This window comes from Hibiscus syriacus, unplaced genomic scaffold (genome assembly GCF_006381635.1).
Source record: "Hibiscus syriacus cultivar Baekdansim isolate YM2019G1 unplaced genomic scaffold, ASM638163v2 tig00000913_pilon, whole genome shotgun sequence".
NCBI lineage: Eukaryota > Viridiplantae > Streptophyta > Magnoliopsida > Malvales > Malvaceae > Hibiscus > Hibiscus syriacus.
The window spans coordinates 206,693-223,529 of record NW_024061832.1 but is presented as its reverse complement, the minus strand read 5'-3'; positions in this window follow the sequence as shown (position 1 = coordinate 223,529).

The following is a 16,837-nucleotide window of genomic DNA, read 5'->3' as shown; positions in this document are numbered from 1 at the left end:
CCATCAACGATTCAAAGTGTAATGTTAGATACATGTCATCTCATGTGAAGCATATATGTTCGATGAAATGCTTAAGAGAAAAAAATGGGGTTAGAAATGCAGAGTTGGCAAATACTACTAAGATGAACTAAGTATCATTGCTGAAAGTCACCAACAAAGTTGGAATTATTTTGTATAGATGACATATAATAATTTATTCGTTTAATCTTTGTGGTTAAAGATTTTCCAATAGATGATCAAATATAATTAAATCACAAACAGTACATTCACCTCTCAGTCTCTTTCGCAACTCGAAAGGCATCATGACAGGGTCAAGTAGCTGCTCCAAATATAGTATCCTGTCATGATGCCTTTCGAGTTACGTCCATGCATAATTGTCTTCTAAAGCTATAATTCAATACAATTCAACTATAAAATTTCCAAAACATGTAAAAAAATCCAATTCGTCCACGATATATCATTCCTATAATCAACATGCACTTATTAAAAAGAATACGAGATCACAGGACGCTGAAAACCATAAGTCGGATTAATACAATTCCCAGTAAACTAGTACCAGCAGTATCTCGGATTGAGCCTGACGATTTCACTATATCGACACTTAACCAATTCCCTGATTTAAAGAAAAACCAAACAAGAAGATCAAAAATATTTAGCCTATGACCCTCTTTCACTTCTATTCTAAAGGACTGGATATCTTTCATAATGAGTACTAAAAGTTTTGATTAAGAAGAAAGAAAGAAAAATAGATGGTTTTGGTTTAAAACTAACACTGAATATCCAGATCATTGACATGCAATTCCAGAAACATAAAAATTTCAACAAAAAACACACAATGCGAGCTGAAAATGGGAAAGTGTGAAAGAGGAAAAACTTAATTTTGGATAGCCCAAAAGAGAAAATAAATACATTCTTGCAAGTGAGGGGAGAGACTAAGAAATAAACACGATCAATGTTGCGTTCCAACAATTCTTCCTCAATTTTTTCTTTGTAAATAAAAAGTTGAAAGACAGAGCACTGCTTGGGTTTACAATTTTATATGGCGGAAAATTGAAGAACAAAAACCAAACGAGAGTGCATGTGAGCGAAAGAGAGAGAGAGGTGAATGCGCTGTTTGGGATTTCATTATATTTGATCATCTGTTGGAAAATCTTTAACCACAAGGATCAAGCTAAGAAATTATTATATGCCACTTATACAAAATAATTATAGCTTATGTCGAAACGATTTTTTTCTTAAAAGGTGAAAAAAGGTGAGATTTTGAAAACCACATTAATTTTTAATTGTCTCTTTTCATTTTAAAAACATATGCGATTTAAAAGACCTCTCGTTTCGAAAAAATTTGAATTTCCTTTACGATCGAAAAATACGGTTCGAAGAGTCGCCACCAATATTTGATTAGGGTGTGATTGGGCACCCAAAAATGCTTTGTCATTTTAAATAAAAATTAACTTTAATTAAAACAACAAATTTAGGTCTGCGTTACCAAAATCCAAGTTCGGGAGTCGGTTACGTGCGGGGAAGGATTAGCACCCCCACAACGCCCTAAATCGGTACCTAGCCGATTAATTAACGTCTTTGCAATGAACTTTACAAATTCAAATTTAATTTAATTTTTGATCTCATAAAATAATGATGTAAATTTAAAAACATTCAAAAGCACTCAAATAAATTAAATTAAAATTACCGAGTCGTTTTAGAAAGATAAAGAATGTTCGATTATTTACAAATATCGAGACCAGATCTTAAAGATATAACAACCTTTTCTCGATATATTTAAATAAACGAACATTTCTTTTTCTCTCGTTCCCAAATTTTAGGTGACGAATCAATTTTTTGGTTTCACTTTCGGGATACATTTTTATTTTAAAATCATTAAAAGCGGACCTCAAATCAGTTATGACTGCCCACTTAAAATAATTTTAAATTAAAAATATATTACCCTTAATCCAATTATGAATACGCCGAGTTATGCAAATAAGGCTATCATGCAAATTTTGGAAAAAATATCATGCTAAAATCAATTAAAAAAAAAACATACAATGTGACATACAAAAAATTATATACATATATTTTAATTAAGAATTATAAACCATGCATATTAACATACAATGTACATATGTGACCTAAATACAAAAACAAAATCATAACATGCTAAACTATAAATTTTAAAAAGTGTATATATATACATGTTAAAATAATGACTAAATTTAAATATATATAAAATTAAACATACAAATTGAAAATTAAACACGGGACTTAAATAAAAACACACATAAATATAAGGGATTTTAACATAAATAATCTAACAAAATTACAACTAAAATTAAAACTGGAAAAATAGCGAAATCAGAACAAACACAAAAGGTTAAATTCGAAAGCAATCCTGAAAAAGACTAAAGTGTAAATATGAGGCTAAAGTACAAGGAGAGCAAATTATCCTAAGATTTAGGTGGCTAAAAATTAATTAATCCAAAAACTATGATATCAAACATATTTTATACAACCTAAACTACCCAATTCATGTGTACACCTCACGCTTCACTCTTCTTCTCCAACCCCCCTCTCATTCTTACACGCACGGCAGACCAGAAAAGGAGACTGGTTGTCGTGCCTCATCCTTCAACCATCATCGCCGCCATGCTAGCCTTGATGGTTGCCTCTCAACACCACTGCTCCAATCCTCTAATGATGGCCAATACCCCAACGGCCCAACCCCTTTGCTAGTCGAGACTCTCTCACGCCCATTCGTTCTTAAACAGAGAGTTACGAAACTCTCTCTACGCCAGCCACCGTACTCAATAGTTCCGGTAAAGACCCAAAACCTTCTCCTTCCTCTAATTTATTTTCCTATTTTCTGTTTTAATCTCAGATTGGTTTTCAACAGGAAAAGAAAAAAAAACAAACAAAAGCAAAACAAAATGGTTACTGGTTTTTGTTAGAAACTAGACATAGGAAATACCTTTGTGAATATTTGAAAATTTGCGCTGCCCTTCGTTTTCGTGCTTAAGATTGTTTTATTGAATCGGATAAATGAAAGGAAGAACCCCTCTCTTTACACACTGCTTTCCGTTTTCTCTCGTTTACAGTTGCTTTCTTCTCTTTTCTTTCTTGTGTGTTCTCCCTTTTTTCCCTGTAATTTGTGATGATTCCCCAAGTTGATGAGTTGTTATTCCCTTAAAAAACTGTCCATCTCCTCCATTTACAGTTTTTTGATAACTCAAAATACCCCCCACTCTCTACAAACCGTTCCCTCTTTTCCTGCTCAAAACTGCCTGTCTTAGTGGCCTAATCCAACTGAGCACGGGTTGGGTTAAATATCATGTTGGGCTCGATTCGAATTGTCTAATCTGCTATAAGCTCGGACAAAACGAGCATCTACAGCTGCCCCTCTTTGCTCATTGTCGTGCAACGAGAATAGATCAAAGATCAATAGATGATCAAGTTTGTCCGACCATTAGAACTTCAAAAGATTAATCCGCTTCTCTGCTACTTCAGGATAAGCAAGACTTGAAAAATCTTCGAATGACGAGTCTGCTCCCTATTCGTTCAGGGAGTATAAGACTCGAACAATCTTCAGCAAACGTGTCTGCTCCTTATTCATTCAGGGAGTATAGAACTCGAACAATCTTCATAAAACGGGTCCGCTCTCTATTCCTTCAGAGAGTATAGAACTCGAACAATCTTTATCAAACGTGTCTGCTCTCTATTCCTTCAGAGAGTATAGAACTCGAACAATCTTCATGAAATGGGTCCGCTCTCTATTCCTTCAGAGAGTATAGAACTCGAACAATCTTCAACAAACTTGTCCGCTCCCTATTCCTTCAGAGAGTATAGGACTCAATCTTCAACGAACTTGTCCGCTCCCTATTCCTTCAGAGAGTATAGGACTCAATCTTCAACGAACTTGTCCGCTCCCTATTCCTTCAGAGAGTATAGGACTCAATCTTCAACGAACTTGTCCGCTCCCTATTCCTTCAGAGAGTATAGGACTCAATCTTTAATAAACGAATTTGCTTCACTACTCTTTCGTGAAGGCTTATAGATGATTTGCTTCAAAGGTCAAACCTGAAAATCAAACATTATTCATCATGAATGTATATTTGAAAAATATTATACTAAAAAATTTAGAAGTTGAGAAATTTTTTGAAAATCCATCTCTATCGTGAAAACTTGTCTGGAGCCATTGGATATTTGAATCTGCTTTGACTCAATTTTCGTATAAACATCATTCTTGTCAAAATCTCAAGACCAGTTATCTTCATCTCGATGCTTTCATATCTTCAACTATCCCTGGGAAACCTGTAGATATTTAAGTCATCATGCGATTATGAATGCCATGATCCTACTCATGCCTAAAATGTATGCAATTATGCAATTCAATGCGTTTTCTTCTTTGAAGGAACTCTATCTCCTTTTGATCTCGATGGAACTCGGTTTCATATTGGGCACAGAACATTTAACCAGTTCACCCCAGTTAACAATCTCAATTCCATATCTCTCGGCTTAACAGTACCTTGACTTATTTCTTTCTTGAAACCCGTCAGTACCCATGACCAACTTCTTGATCAATGATAACCTCCTTGGGTCATCTTTTAATGGCTGAGATTTTCTTTGAATTTGAGGATTTTAGTTTCCCATGGACACACAAGCTTACATGTTTAAACCATTGTCAACTTCAGAATACCTGCATTTTCCAAAATCTTTTGCACAATAATACAAAATGATCTCATGTACTTCAAGTTAAGCTATATGTTTTAACCTTTCAAAATAAGATGTTTGCAAAAGGGAAATTATCAAGAAAAGACATCTCTTTATTTATATAAATACAGAGAATTTTAGGCAACTAAATGGCAAACCTTTAACTGGAAACAGTAAAAGAACAAAAGAGTAGGCATCTTCAAATATCAATAATGCAAATGCTTTTGAACTGGCACGCCGTTAGACCCCAAGTTGATGAGTGGTTATTCCCTTAAAAAACTGACCATCTCCTCCATTTACAGTTTTTTGATAACTCAAAATACCCCCCACTCTCTACAAACCGTTCCCTCTCTTTTCCTGCTCAAAACTTCCTGTCTTAGTGGCCTAATCCAACTGAGCACGGGTTGGGTTAAATATCATGTTGGGCTCGATTCGAATTGTCTAATCTGCTATAAGCTCGGACAAAACGAGCATCTACAGCTGCCCCTCTTTGCTCATTGTCGTGCAACGAGAATAGATCAAAGATCAATAGATGATCAAGTTTGTCCGACCATTAGAACTTCAAAAGATTAATCCGCTTCTCTGCTACTTCAGGATAAGCAAGACTTGAAAAATCTTCGAATGACGAGTCTGCTCCCTATTCGTTCAGGGAGTATAAGACTCGAACAATCTTCAGCAAACGTGTCTGCTCCCTATTCATTCAGGGAGTATAGAACTCGAACAATCTTCATAAAACGGGTCCGCTCTCTATTCCTTCAGAGAGTATAGAACTCGAACAATCTTTAACAAACGTGTCCGCTCTCTATTCCTTCAGAGAGTATAGAACTCAAACAATCTTCATGAAATGGGTCCGCTCTCTATTCCTTCAGAGAGTATAGAACTCGAACAATCTTCAACAAACTTGTCTGCTCCCTATTCCTTCAGAGAGTATAGGACTCAATCTTCAACGAACTTGTCCGCTCCCTATTCCTTCAGAGAGTATAGGACTCAATCTTCAACGAACTTGTCCGCTCCCTATTCCTTCAGAGAGTATATGACTCAATCTTCAACGAACTTGTCCGCTCCCTATTCCTTCAGAGAGTATAGGACTCAATCTTCAATAAACGAATTTGCTTCACTACTCTTTCGTGAAGGCTTATAGATGATTTGCTTCAAAGGTCAAACCTGAAAATCAAACATTATTCATCATGAATGTATATTTGAAAAATATTATACTAAAAAATTTAGAAGTTGAGAAAATTTTTGAAAATCCATCTCCATCGTGAAAACTTGTCTGGAGCCATTGGATATTTGAATCTGCTTTGACTCAATTTTCGTATAAACATCATTCTTTTCAAAATCTCAAGACCAGTTATCTTCATCTCGATGCTTTCATATCTTCAACTATCCCTGGGAAACCTGTAGATATTTAAGTCATCATGCGATTATGAATGCCATGATCCTACTCATGCCTAAAATGTATGCAATTATGCAATTCAATGCGTTTTCTTCTTTGAAGGAACTCTATCTCCTTTTGATCTCGATGGAACTCGGTTTCATATTGGGCACAGAACATTTAACCAGTTCACCACAGTTAACAATCTCAATTCCATATCTCTCGGCTTAACAATACCTTGACTTATTTCTTTCTTGAAACCCGTCAGTACCCATGACCAACTTCTTGATCAATGATAACCTCCTTGGGTCATCTTTTAATGGCTGAGATTTTCTTTGAATTTGAGGATTTTAGTTTCCCATGGCCACACAAGCTTACATGTTTAAACCATTGTCAACTTCAGAATACCTGCATTTTCCAAAATCTTTTGCACAATAATACAAATGATCTCATGTACTTCAAGTTAAGCTATATGTTTTAACCTTTCAAAATAAGATGTTTGCAAAAGGGAAATTATCAAGAAAAGACATCTCTTTATTTATATAAATACAGAGAATTTTAGGCAACTAAATGGCAAACTTTTAACTGGAAACAGTAAGAGAACAAAAGAGTAGGCATCTTCAAATATCAATAATGCAAATGCTTTTGAACTGGCACGCCGTTAGAATGTCTCGAGCGTAGCTTCTGTCAAAAAGATCTTCAAAATTATGATGCTTAAGAGTATGAAGCTACTTCTAAACTCCCAAATCTCTATCATTAGATGCCCTAAACCAGTATTGAATCTTATGTGCATTCAATTTCTCTTGGTTATTTCAATCGAGACTCATTAATCTTTAGTCTCATCCCTGATCACCAACTGTCATTGTTACTATCCATATCAGGAGCTCTTTCCACTTCCAAAATTAATTCAGAACCTTCCACCATGCACGAATTCTGAATTTCAAATTCAACTCAAGTCGCCCTTTGCGGGTTTTCAACTTGAGACCTCCTTTGGTTCCAAGACACCCTTTTCGGATTTTCATCTTGAACCCTCCTTTTATTTTTTTTAATTTTTCTCTTTTTCATTTTTCATTTTTTCTTTTCCATTTTTCTTCTTTTTTTTTTTTTTCTTTTCGTTTTTTCCATTATTTTTCTTTTTTCTCATTTTTTCTCTTTTATTTCTTCTTCAAGCAAAATATCTCTTAACAGCGTCGGAATTCACTGGATATGGTAATTTTGATCCGTCCATTTCAGTTAGGACTAGAGCTCCCCCAGAAAATGCCTTCTTGACAACATAAGGTCCTTCCCAATTGGGCATCCATTTTCCCTCTGAAATCCTTCTGAATAGCAAAATCCTTTTAAGACACCAAATCTCCCTCATGGAATTCTCGAAGGTGAACTTTCTTACCATGTGCCCGTATCATACGTTTTTGGTACATCTGACCATGACAAATAGCTTTCAATCTCTTTTCTTCAATCAAATTCAACTGGTCATACCTAGCTTGGACCCATTCTGCCTCATCAAGCTTTACCTCTGACAAAATCCGAAGTGAGGGAATTTCCACCTCAATATGTAAGACAGCTTTCATCCCATAAACCAAAGAAAACGGAGTTGCCCCAGTTGAAGTCCGTACTGAAGTTTGATAAGCAAACAGAGCAAAGGGTAACTTCTCATGCCAATCCTTATAGGTCTCAGTCATTTTCTCTATGAGCCTTTTGATGTTCTTATTGGCCGCCTCTACTGCCTCATTCATCTTCCGGCGATAAGTGGTGGAATTATGATGCTTTATTTTGAACTGTTTACAGACCTAGTCCATCATCTTATTATTTAAATTCAACGCATTATCGGAGATAATCCTCTCTGGTAAACCATATCTACAAATGATATCCTTCTTTAAGAATTTGCATATTGTAGACTGGGTAACATTTGCGTAAGAAGCTGCTTCTACCCACTTGGTGAAATAATCTATGGCTACCAGAATGAAGCGATGACCATTTGAAGCTTTGGGCGAAATTTGTCCAATAACATCCATGCCCACATTGAGAATGGCCACGGAGCTGTCATTACATGCAACGGATGAGGAGGAGTATGTATTCTATCTCCATAAATCTGACACTTGTGACATTTTCGGGCATAATTGATACAGTCTGTTTCCATAGTTGACCAATAATACCCAAATCTCATAATCTGCCTAGCCATAGCATGCCCATTAGCATGGGTACCATATATTCCCTCATGCACTTCTTCAAGAATCAATTTGGCTTCTTTCGCGTCCACACATCTTAACAAGACCTGATCCAGACTTTTCTTGTATATGGTCTCACCATCAAGCACATACCCTGATGCCATTCTTCTAATGGTTCTCTTATCATTCTTAGTAGCCTGTTCTGGATAACTCTGATACCTTATATATTGCAAGATATCATAATACCAAGGGTTTCCATCTTCTTCCTCTTCAATATTAAAACAATGGGCTGGATACTCATAAGCTTTCATTTCAATGGGCATCATATTTGAATGCTCGCTCATCTTAAATGCTGCTGCCAGTGTGGCTAAGGCATCTTCCATTTGATTCTCTTCTCTGGGGAGGTAATTGAAAGTTACTTCTTCAAATTCTTCAACAAGTTCCATAACTAACTTACGGTATTCTACAAGCTTAGGATCTTTTGTCTCCTATTCTCCCCTGAGTTGGTATATTACCAAAGCTGAATCTCCATATACTTTAAGCATTTTTACTTTGCAATCAACGGCAGCTCTAAGACCCAGAACACAAGCTTCATACTCGGCCATATTGTTTGTACAATCAAAATTAAGCCGACTGGTGAAAGGATAATACTCTCCCTCTGGTGATACCAAAATCGCCCCGATTCCATGTCCCAAGGCATTTGAAGCAACATCGAAGTTCAACTTCCAATATTTGCTAGTGGATATAACTGCTTCTTCTACTGAAATAGCCATTAAATCCTCATCTGGGAAATCAAAGCTCACTGACTCATATTCTTCTGAAGCCCTGCTTGCAATGAATTCCGCTATAGCACTTCCTTTAATTGCCGTCTGGTTTATATACTGGATGTCAAATTCGGACAATAGGATCTGCCAACGAGCTAATCTTCCAGATAATGCAGGCACACCCCATTAGATATTTCAAGGGATCAAGCTTGGATATAAGCCAAGTAGTATGATACAACATATATTGCCTAAGCCTTCGGGTAGCCCATACTAAAGCGCAACACAACTTTTCAATGGGTGAGTATCTTGTCTCACATTCAGTGAACTTCTTACTGAGATAATAGATAGCCCTTTCTTTCTTCTCAGTTTGGTCACGTTGCCCCAGCACACACCCCATTGAATTTTCATAAACTGACAAATAAAGAATCAAGGGTTTGCCTGAGATGGGTGGCGCTAAGATTGGAGTGCTCGAAAAATAACTTTTCACTGCTTCAAAAGCTCTTTGACAATCCTCACTCCATTCCCCTGAGTTATTCTTGCGAAGAAGGCGGAATATGGGGTCACACTTTTCCGTCAGCTGTGAAATAAACCGAGCTATATAATTCAATCTCCCCAAAAATCCTCTGACTTCTTTTTGTGTTCGTGGGGCTGGCAAGTCTTGAATAGCCTTTACTTTATCTAGGTCTATTTCAATTCCTTTTTGGCTTACTATGAATCCCAACAACTTCCCAGATGTCACCCCAAAAGTACATTTATTTGGGTTGAGTTTTAGTTGGCATCTTCTTAGTCTTTTAAAGAGTTTTCTCAAATTCACAATATGTTCTTCCTCTGTCTTAGCTTTGACAATCATATCATCGACATAAACTTCTATCTCTTTATGCATCATATCATGAAATAATGTCACCATGGCCCTTTGATATGTTGCCCCGGCGTTCTTCAATCCAAACGGTATTACTTTATAACAAAACGTTCCCCACATGGTAACGAACGTCGTTTTTTCAATATCTTCAGGATTCATCTTAATTTGATTGTAGCCAGAGAAACCATCCATAAAAGAGAATAAAGAATTTCCAGCGGTATTATCCACTAGCGTGTCTATATGTGGCAAAGGAAAATTATCTTTTAGACTAGCTCGGTTGAGATCTCTGTAGTCGACACATATTCGAACTTTCTCATCCTTATTCGGTACTGGGACAATATTCGCCACCCATTCAGGATATTTGGCCACTTTAAGAAACCCGGCATCAAATTGTTTCTTCACTTCCTCTTTAATCTTGAGCAGCATCTCAGGTCTCATTCTTCTCAGTTTTTGTTGTACCGGTTTACATTCAGGTTTTATTGGTAGTTTGTGAACAACCAATTCTGTATCCAAACCCGGCATATCTTCGTATGACCAAGCAAACACATCCTTGTATTCTTGAAGCAATTCTATCAAATCTTGTCGACCTCCAACTGACAGAGTGGTACCAATCTTTACTTCCCTCTTATCCTCATCTGTCCCCAAATTCAAAATCTCAGTAGACTCTTTATGAGGCAGAATCTGCTTATCTTCATTCTCCACCATTTTCAGCAATTCAGAAGGTAGTTCACATCCCTCATCATCATCACAATCCTCGATTTCTCCTTGACATATAGGCTTCTCGAAATCAATCTCCGGGTCAGATTCATTGGCATTCATATTATTGATATTTGAGCTCCTGAAAAAATAATGAAAAAGAAGATATATATACATATATACATATGGGAGGATCTTTTCCCATATAAATAAATAGAAATAAATAAATACATACATATACACAACAAAGAATGAATGAATGAAATGTATGGGAGAATGTTTGCCATTTGGAACTAACAGAATGCATCTTTTATTGAAAACAAGAAAAAAAAAACAGCTTAACCCTTTACATAAAATCACCTATTGCCCCAGGGTATGAACAACAGGGAGAAAGTTCCAGTGCATTACTCTATAAAAGATTTGTAAACTACAGGCAGTTCTTCCGCGGTCCAATTGTTCAACACGAAGCCCGGCGGTGCAGGATAAATGCCCATAGCTCTCATTTCCTCAAACTCACCATCAGTTATAACATTAATGCCTAAATCTCCCAAGGCATTCTCAACCATCACCTCGGTGTTCCTTGAATTCCCTTGAAACATATGTCCCCCAGATATGAAAATGCTGCTCAACGGCGGGAAGATCATGGGTTCCCAACTAAGGTCTTCACCAGTCAATCTGGCCTTTCTCATTTCCTGACCCTTCTTAATTTCCCTCAGCTTATCCCTCGGAGTTGGCTGATACCCCAAACCAAATCGGTCTCTTTTAATAATAGGGCATATTGGATTCACCGGTCCTTGCAACTGTCGACCTAACCCCTTTCCAACTTTCGCTCCTCTTCCAAGAGTCAATTTGAGCCCCAACTTGGTACAGTTTGACAATCGAGACTTTAGTATCTTCTTGCCTTCGACCACAAACGTAGCATTGACAAACTCCAACGATCTGAAAGAACACTCGACGGCTTGCTCATCAACTTCAATATACGGAGCAGTAGTAGAAACAGAAGCAATAATGTCCTCTTCAGCATGAATACATACCAACCTTCCATCAATCACAAATTTCAGTCTCTGGTGCAATGTGGACGGAACTGCACTGGCCTGATGAATCCAAGGCCTTCCCAACAAACAATTGTACGTAGGCATAATGTCCATTACGAGAAATTCCACTTCATAAGTTGCTGGACCAATATTCAGAGGAACATCAATCTTGCCCAACACTTCTCTTTTAGTCCCATCGAAAGCTCGAACCACACTTTGACAGGTTCTCATAAGTGTACTATCTAATGGAAGCTTCTTCAGAGTCACTAAGGGCATCACATTCAAAGCTGAACCATTATCAACCAAGACCCGGGACAACACATACCCTTTACATTTAACTGTAATGTGCAAAGCCTTATGACTACCAATCATCCCAGAAGGGATCTCATCCTCAGAAAAAGATAAAAAATTATCAGCTTGTATATTGGAAACTAACTGATCCAACTTTTCAATGGGTAATTCTTTCGGAACAAAAGTCTGGTTCAAAACCTTTAACAGAGCATTCCTATGGGCCTCTGAACTCAAAAAGTAATGATAAAACAGAAATACGGGCAGGCAACTTGTGTAACTGTTCCACAACACTGTACTCACTGTGTTTCAGAAATTTCAAAAATTCTACCGCTTCACTCTCGGTTACTGGTTCATTGATAACAGGCTTATCTTCTTCTATCTGCACATCAACCTTTTCCCCCTTATCAACTGCAACCTTCTTCTCAGACTCTTTAGGTGGATTAAGAGAATAACACCTACCGCTTCTAGTAAAGAGTCCCACCTCATCTACTTCCTCATTCTCTTTTGTTACATCTCCCATCTGGCAATCATATCTCCAAGGCACTTGTTTATTATCCCGATATGGGAATGGAGATGGAGGTGTAATAACCACTTTCGGGGCTACCTTCTCAGCAACTCGATTTTTGGGAGTAATAATTAGGGGACAACTAGCATTGTATACCCCCTTTAGACGATCCTTCTGAAGTGCAAACTTCCGCTTCCTCTTCTTCAGCAATCTCTCTAAAGAACTCAATTTCTTTACTGTCCATCATATCTTGTACCAAAGATAGGAAGTCGGGACATTGCTGAATATTGTGTCATTCACTGTTATGATACTGACACACCTCTCCACTGTTAAACTGTTCACCCATCAAACTAGGCTTCAACAATCCTACCTTGACCATCTGGCACCACACCCAACTCATAGGTGATACCACCTCACTAACATTCCTTACAATTCTCTTTCCCTTCTCTTCAGTAATCGCGTTAACTCCTGCCCCTGCATGGCTTGGCAACGGATTCTGAGCTATATTCGGCTGCTCACTGTCACCAAAGTTGATGACATTCCTCGTTCTCAAAGCTTGGACAACCTTCTTAAAAGCAGTATAATTCTCAATGGAATGTCCGGGGTTCCCTGCATGATACTCACACTGAGCACTAGCATTATACCATTTGGGAAAATGAGGTTGTATTGGTGTCACGTGATACGGTGAACCACATGCCGATCATACAAAATCTAAAACAATTCCTTATAAGTCATCGGAATTGGATCAAATTGAGGCCTCTCTCTCCTCTGGTCCCTTGCTCCTTGTCTATTGTCATTTTGTGTTGATGACCCTACTCCTTGAGGACGGGAAACAGTGATATTATTAGAATCGTACTGCCTCACATTACTGACTTCGTTTTCCTTTTTCCTCGTTGGTGGCCTCTTACTAGACTCTCCTCCCTCGAGCTTTCCACTCTTAACAGTCATTTCAATCATTTCTCCCGCCGTAACTACATCAGCAAAACTTCGATAAGGATTACCGATAAGATGCGAGAAAAAAGGAGCCTTTAAGGTGTTGACAAAAAGCATATTTGTTTCCTCATCTTCCAATGGCGGGTGGACTTGCACTGCTACATCTCTCCATCTTTGAGCATATTGTCTAAAACTCTCGTTAGACTTCTTTTCCATTCCTTGCAACATCATCCTGTTGGGCCTAACATCTTTCACATGTTTGTATTGCTCAAGAAAGGACTTAGCCAAGTCTTTCCACGATTTAATATTAGCTCTACTCAGCTGGTTATACCATCGGATTGCCGAGCCAGTTAAGCTTTCCTGAAAGCAGTGTATCAACAATTGATCGTCCCCTATGTATCCGGTCATCTTCCTATAAAACATCGTGATATGCGCAGAGGGACACCTAGTACCATCAAACTTCTCAAAGTCAGGAACTTTAAACTTTGGAGGCAAGACCAGATCAGGAACTAGACTTAACTCCTTTGCGTCAAATCCATAGACACTGGTATCTTCCTTCATGGCTCTGACCTCTCTTTCTAACTGCTTCCATTTCTCTTCCCACGGATTGTTTTGGTCCTTCTTGGCTTCTTCATCAAGGTCCGGAACTTGATGATATTGATGTTCTTCCTGATACGAACTAGATCCAGGCTGTACATTAACAGAAGCACCGACTGGATTAATGTGCACTTTCCCGACATGAATAGGGGTCACTTGAACATTCTGAGATTGTTCTGGGGTTAACCCTGGATGATGAAGTGGGTCCTCAGTTACACCTTCTGGCATAGGGCTTTTCCCATGTTCTGGATTTCTTCCTTCCAACATACTCGCAAACTTGGCAAACATCTCCTTTTGGGCATTCATCATATCTTCTTGCATTTTCTTGATATTATCTTGTAACTCCAACTGAGCCTTCTCAATTTGGGCAAGTTTGTCTTCCATAACTTTCTTCCTGGTTCTGTAGATATGCTTGGGATTTTCCAGTATTACTCTGTCACAGAGTCATTTTGTTATCGCTGATATTTATTAATGAATATGAAATATATGATTATGAATGAATAAAATGCGATGCAAAAATTAAATGCATTAAAAATGCATATGCAAAATGCAGGGTGTTGATCCTGGAACGACTCCTTAGAACAACTCTTTATATTAAAACGAAGTTCAATTACAAAGTTGAAACATATCACAAATAAATATGCACCATCTCTCCTATTTCTTGTACGTGTGCTAGTAACTCTACAATCTTCTGGTTTTCTTCAGCCTCAGGATCTAGTTCTTCAGTCACATCAGCAGCTTCCTTAGATAGAATGACCAAATATTGAGCTATTCCCCGCGCGTGTTTTAGGTAACAAGCAATAAAGTCCTCTCTTTGCTTAACTCTCGCCTGAGCTCGCTCCCATCGAAAACGCCACTGTATATCCCCCTCATAGGGAACTATCGATAGCTCACTTGCTTGCCTCTGAAACTCTTGAACCATGGCTTCAAGCTCACTCACTTGTCTCTTCAAACTTTCAACCTCCCCCTGGCTTGAGCTACCTTCCCTGTTTCGGTATCATCGTAATGTAGTCTCTAAACTTGAAATTTTCTCCTTCAACTTCTCATTCTGGACTTGACTCTTTTGTAACCGCTGCTCTAAAGAATCCTTTTCTTTTGATAAAATCTTCACTTGGTGCCTGCTTTGCTTGAGCTCTTCTTGACTCTCTCCGGCTACTCTTTTGAGGCTCGCCATCTCTTGCCTCTATTCGACAGATGACTTACTCGAGCTAGAACCTGTCTGAGCTTTTATCATTCGCTGATAAGTTGACCGAAGATCGTCAAAGTCTAGCCGAAGTTGTTTCTCTACTTTTTCAATTCGATATGCTCTACTCTTCTGAATGTCAATCTCCAATCCCTTTTGATACACTTCATCTTCTAGTTTCTGTAAAGTCATTCTCCATTGTCTCCGTTCTGCTTCGAAATTGCACTTGGCTAACTCTAATGGAGATGGAACCACTCTCAACTGTTCCTCCACCGGTTGAATATTTTCAGGATTCACCATCGGGATGTTGTCATTTACTCGACCTCTTCTCCACTGCTCGTACTCTTGAGATAACTCGAGATTATAAGTGAATAAATTCACGCGACGAGTTTGCTTCCAGGCCTCAGTAACCCCTTTAACTTTACCCTTATATTGATCTCCTTTGAATGCAAAATCCGATCCTACCAAGTCCCACGTGGCTGGAATGAACTGCCTCGATCCATACTGTCTGGAAACTAGTAGCGGTGCATACCCAACAAAGGAACCCAATCTCGCTCTCCACATCGGTAAAGTATATCCGAAGAGGTATTCCACGAAGCTCGCCACAAAATATCTCCATCTCTGATATCCTTGAAGATGACCATCCATTTTTCTTCAGTAAAACCCCCAGGCCACTCTTTAGAAAGAAAATCTTTCAAAGGCGAAAACCCCTCTAGAAACACTCGTCCTGGTGCTCTTTCAACATGTTTAAAATGACTCAGAATCCACACTAGCAGCAAAGGTGCACATCCTATAAAGCGTCATTCTCTCTCGCGCCTACAAGAACTCAAAGACCGGAATGTCTCAGCTAAAATGGCTGGAACAGGATCCACGTGCTTGTCTAATCTTTCAAACAGGTCAACGACTGATACGTCTACATATCCTAGCACCTTTGGAAAAATAACGAGCCCATAAATCCCTAAAGCAAACAAGTCAAGCTTCTTTCTCTTATCAGGATGATGATCGATTACTTCTTTCAAAGCAGCCCAAGAGATACACTCACTGTCACCTTTCTTCTTAATGTTTCTGACTACCCAATCTTCACTCATTCTGGTCATCAATAGTAATTTCTTCTTAAATGAAGGAGAGACTGGCAGCTTGGTATATATTCTATCTATTTGGGACCTCGGACAACGGACCAATGCTTGATACTCCTCTATTGTTGGTGTTAGATCCACTCTACCAAATGTGAAACAGCCATAAGCCGGATTCCAGAACTGCGCCAATGCTCTAAACAGATTTCGGTCAATAGGAACATCCAGAAGATAAGGAATATCGTCGTACAACTGATAAAACATCTCCTTATCGGTTGCTTCTCATCTTCCCCATATCTCTCTTAGCTCACTCAGATCATTCTGACGTACGTTGATGTGAGTGTAACCAAATAACTCTGACACATATCCAGGCATCACGCTGTCTCCATTGGTCAATTGGGATTGTTCCGACCACCTCAGAACATCTGCATTGTCCTCGACCTCTTTTTGAACCGTTCGTTCCATATTACTGGCCTTCTATATGGACATCGACCCCAAATCAACACCATGTAATGGACAATGCAATGCAAAACAGAAAAGAAACAAGGCAAAAACAACAAAAGATCGGTTAGTAAACATGAAGCAATTAATTCAGGATAATAGTTTGTTCAAAAATCCTACCCACATATGCTGACTACCCCGTCATGCTTTATCAGATCCT